This window comes from Dunckerocampus dactyliophorus, unplaced genomic scaffold, assembly GCF_027744805.1.
Source record: "Dunckerocampus dactyliophorus isolate RoL2022-P2 unplaced genomic scaffold, RoL_Ddac_1.1 HiC_scaffold_22, whole genome shotgun sequence".
Taxonomy (NCBI): Eukaryota; Metazoa; Chordata; class Actinopteri; order Syngnathiformes; family Syngnathidae; genus Dunckerocampus; species Dunckerocampus dactyliophorus.
In genome coordinates this window covers 67501-72870 of record NW_026559858.1, presented here as the reverse complement: position 1 = coordinate 72870, position 5370 = coordinate 67501, and positions in this window count along the sequence as shown.

Here is a 5370-nt window from a genome sequence, read left to right as displayed (position 1 = left end):
CAGGGACACAGCGGCTCTCCACAGACTTTACAGCCGCCCCTGGGCTCCAGGCAGCTCGGCCTGAGTTTCTGAATTTCTCCCTTGACACTTTGCCATTTTTTCACCCTTTTTCTCAATTCATCCAGGGACACAGCGGCTCTCACAGACTTTAGAACCGCCCCTGGGCTCCAGGACCCTAGGCATGGGTTTCTGCCTAGCTCCCTTGACACTTTGCCATTTTTTCACCTTTTTTCTCATTTCATCCAGGGACACAGCGGCACTCCACAGACTTTACAGCCGCCCCTGGGCTCCAGGCAGCTCGGCCTGGGTTTCTGAATTTCTCCCTTGACACTTTGCCATTTTTTCACCTTTTTTCTCATTTCATCCAGGGACACAGCGGCTCTCCACAGACTTTGCAGCCGCCCCTGGGCTCCAGGCAGCTCGGCCTGGGTTTCTGAATTTCTCCCTTGACACTTTGCCATTTTTCCACCCTTTTTCTCATTTCATCCAGGGACACAGCGGCACTCCACAGACTTTGCAGCCGCCCCTGGGCTCCAGGCAGCTCGGCCTGAGTTTCTGAATTTCTCCCTTGACACTTTGCCATTTTTTCACCCTTTTTCTCATTTCATCCAGGGACACAGCGGCACTCCACAGACTTTCCCGCGGCCCCTGGGCTCCAGGACCCTAGGCATGGGTTTCTGCCTAGCTCCCTTGACACTTTGCCATTTTTTCACCTTTTTTCTCATTTCATCCAGGGCAACAGCGGCTCTCCACAGACTTTCCCGCGGCCCCTGGGCTCCAGGACCCTAGGCATGGGTTTCTGCCTAGCTCCCTTGACACTTTGCCATTTTTTCACCCTTTTTCTCATTTCATCCAGGGACACAGCGGCTCTCACAGACTTTAGAACCGCCCCTGGGCTCCAGGCAGCTCGGCCTGAGTTTCTGAATTTCTCCCTTGACACTTTGCCATTTTTTCACCCTTTTTCTCATTTCATCCAGGGACACAGCGGCTCTCACAGACTTTAGAACCGCCCCTGGGCTCCAGGACGCAAGGCATGGGTTTCTGAATTTCTCCCTTGACACTTTGCCATTTTTTCACCTTTTTCCTCATTTCATCCAGGGACACAGCGGCTCTCCACAGACTTTCCCGCGGCCCCTGGGCTCCAGGACCCTAGGCATGGGTTTCTGCCTAGCTCCCTTGACACTTTGCCATTTTTTCACCTTTTTTCTCATTTCATCCAGGGCAACAGCGGCTCTCACAGACTTTAGAACCGCCCCTGGGCTCCAGGACCCTAGGCATGGGTTTCTGCCTAGCTCCCTTGACACTTTGCCATTTTTTCACCTTTTTTCTCATTTCATCCAGGGCAACAGCGGCTCTCACAGGCTTTAGACCCGCCCCTGGGCTCCAGGACCCTAGGCATGGGTTTCTGCCTAGCTCCCTTGACACTTTGCCATTTTTCCACCCTTTTTCTCATTTCATCCAGGGACACAGCGGCTCTCCACAGACTTTACAGCCGCCCCTGGGCTCCAGGACCCTAGGCACGGGTTTCTGAATTTTTCCCTTGACACTTTGCCATTTTTTCACCCTTTTTCTCATTTCATCCAGGGACACAGCGGCTCTCCACAGACTTTCCCGCGGCCCCTGGGCTCCAGGACCGTAGGCATGGGTTTCTGCCTAGCTCCCTTGACACTTTGCCATTTTTTCACCTTTTTTCTCATTTCATCCAGGGACACAGCGGCTCTCCACAGACTTTGCATCCGCCCCTGGGCTCCAGGCAGCTCGGCCTGAGTTTCTGAATTTCTCCCTTGACACTTTGTTACTTTTTCACCTTTTTTCTCATTTCATCCAGGGACACAGCGGCTCTCCACAGACTTTCCCGCGGCCCCTGGGCTCCAGGACCCTAGGCATGGGTTTCTGCCTAGCTCCCTTGACACTTTGCCATTTTTTCACCTTTTTTCTCATTTCATCCAGGGCAACAGCGGCTCTCACAGACTTTAGAGCGGCCCCTGGGCTCCAGGACCCTAGGCATGGGTTTCTGCCTAGCTCCCTTGACACTTTGCCATTTTTTCACCTTTTTTCTCATTTCATCCAGGGACACAGCGGCTCTCCACAGACTTTACAGCCGCCCCTGGGCTCCAGGACCCTAGGCATGGGTTTCTGAATTTCTCCCTTGACACTTTGCCATTTTTTCACCTTTTTTCTCATTTCATCCAGGGCAACAGCGGCTCTCACATGCTTTAGAACCGCCCCTGGGCTCCAGGCAGCTCGGCCTGAGTTTCTGAATTTCTCCCTTGACACTTTGCCATTTTTCCACCCTTTTTCTCATTTCATCCAGGGCAACAGCGGCTCTCCACACACTTTAGAACCGCCCCTGGGCTCCAGGACGCAAGGCATGGGTTACTCTCGCCCATTGACTTCAATGCATTTACTGCAACTCCTGCCTGTGTCCGCCAGAGGGCGTCTGGCTTAACAGCGGCTCTCCACGCTATTTCTATCCGCTTTGAGGCTCCAGGCAGCTCGGCCTGGGTTTCTGAATTTCTCCCCTGACACTTTGCCATTTTTTCACCCTTTTTCTCAATTCATCCAGGGACACAGCGGCTCTCCACACACTTTAGAACCGCCCCTGGGCTCCAGGCAGCTCGGCCTGAGTTTCTGAATTTCTCCCTTGACACTTTGCCATTTTTTCACCCTTTTTCTCAATTCATCCAGGGACACAGCGGCTCTCCACAGACTTTGCAGCCGCCCCTGGGCTCCAGCCAGCTCGGCCTGAGTTTCTGAATTTCTCCCTTGACACTTTGCCATTTTTTCACCTTTTTTCTCATTTCATCCAGGGACACAGCGGCTCTCCACAGACTTTGCAGCCGCCCCTGGGCTCCAGGCAGCTCGGCCTGGGTTTCTGAATTTCTCCCTTGACACTTTGCCATTTTTTCACCTTTTTTCTCATTTCATCCAGGGACACAGCGGCTCTCCACAGACTTTGCAGCCGCCCCTGGGCTCCAGGCAGCTCGGCCTGGGTTTCTGAATTTCTCCCTTGACACTTTGCCATTTTTTCACCTTTTTTCTCATTTCATCCAGGGACACAGCGGCTCTCCACAGACTTTGCAGCCGCCCCTGGGCTCCAGGCAGCTCGGCCTGGGTTTCTGAATTTCTCCCTTGACACTTTGCCATTTTTCCACCCTTTTTCTCATTTCATCCAGGGACACAGCGGCACTCCACAGACTTTGCAGCCGCCCCTGGGCTCCAGGCAGCTCGGCCTGAGTTTCTGAATTTCTCCCTTGACACTTTGCCATTTTTTCACCCTTTTTCTCATTTCATCCAGGGACACAGCGGCACTCCACAGACTTTACAGCCGCCCCTGGGCTCCAGGCAGCTCGGCCTGGGTTTCTGAATTTCTCCCTTGACACTTTGCCATTTTTTCACCTTTTTTCTCATTTCATCCAGGGACACAGCGGCTCTCCACAGACTTTGCAGCCGCCCCTGGGCTCCAGGCAGCTCGGCCTGGGTTTCTGAATTTCTCCCTTGACACTTTGTTACTCTTTCACCTTTTTTCTCATTTCATCCAGGGACACAGCGGCTCTCCACAGACTTTGCAGCCGCCCCTGGGCTCCAGGCAGCTCGGCCTGGGTTTCTGAATTTCTCCCTTGACACTTTGCCATTTTTTCACCCATTTTCTCATTTCATCCAGGGACACAGCGGCACTCCACAGACTTTACAGCCGCCCCTGGGCTCCAGGCAGCTCGGCATGGGTTTCTGCCTAGCTCCCTTGACACTTTGCCATTTTTTCACCCTTTTTCTCAATTCATCCAGGGACACAGCGGCTCTCACAGACTTTAGAACCGCCCCTGGGCTCCAGGACCCTAGGCATGGGTTTCTGCCTAGCTCCCTTGACACTTTGCCATTTTTTCACCTTTTTTCTCATTTCATCCAGGGACACAGCGGCACTCCACAGACTTTACAGCCGCCCCTGGGCTCCAGGCAGCTCGGCATGGGTTTCTGCCTAGCTCCCTTGACACTTTGCCATTTTTTCACCCTTTTTCTCAATTCATCCAGGGACACAGCGGCTCTCACAGACTTTAGAACCGCCCCTGGGCTCCAGGACCCTAGGCATGGGTTTCTGCCTAGCTCCCTTGACACTTTGCCATTTTTTCACCTTTTTTCTCATTTCATCCAGGGACACAGCGGCACTCCACAGACTTTACAGCCGCCCCTGGGCTCCAGGCAGCTCGGCCTGGGTTTCTGAATTTCTCCCTTGACACTTTGTTACTTTTTCACCTTTTTTCTCATTTCATCCAGGGACACAGCGGCTCTCCACAGACTTTCCCGCGGCCCCTGGGCTCCAGGACCCTAGGCATGGGTTTCTGCCTAGCTCCCTTGACACTTTGCCATTTTTTCACCCTTTTTCTCATTTCATCCAGGGACACAGCGGCTCTCACAGACTTTAGAACCGCCCCTGGGCTCCAGGACGCAAGGCATGGGTTTCTGAATTTCTCCCTTGACACTTTGCCATTTTTTCACCTTTTTCCTCATTTCATCCAGGGACACAGCGGCTCTCCACAGACTTTCCCGCGGCCCCTGGGCTCCAGGACCCTAGGCATGGGTTTCTGCCTAGCTCCCTTGACACTTTGCCATTTTTTCACCTTTTTTCTCATTTCATCCAGGGCAACAGCGGCTCTCACAGACTTTAGAACCGCCCCTGGGCTCCAGGACCCTAGGCATGGGTTTCTGCCTAGCTCCCTTGACACTTTGCCATTTTTTCACCTTTTTTCTCATTTCATCCAGGGCAACAGCGGCTCTCACAGGCTTTAGAACCGCCCCTGGGCTCCAGGACCCTAGGCATGGGTTTCTGCCTAGCTCCCTTGACACTTTGCCATTTTTCCACCCTTTTTCTCATTTCATCCAGGGACACAGCGGCTCTCCACAGACTTTACAGCCGCCCCTGGGCTCCAGGACCCTAGGCACGGGTTTCTGAATTTTTCCCTTGACACTTTGCCATTTTTTCACCCTTTTTCTCATTTCATCCAGGGACACAGCGGCTCTCCACAGACTTTCCCGCGGCCCCTGGGCTCCAGGACCGTAGGCATGGGTTTCTGCCTAGCTCCCTTGACACTTTGCCATTTTTTCACCTTTTTTCTCATTTCATCCAGGGACACAGCGGCTCTCCACAGACTTTGCATCCGCCCCTGGGCTCCAGGCAGCTCGGCCTGAGTTTCTGAATTTCTCCCTTGACACTTTGTTACTTTTTCACCTTTTTTCTCATTTCATCCAGGGACACAGCGGCTCTCCACAGACTTTCCCGCGGCCCCTGGGCTCCAGGACCCTAGGCATGGGTTTCTGCCTAGCTCCCTTGACACTTTGCCATTTTTTCACCTTTTTTCTCATTTCATCCAGGGC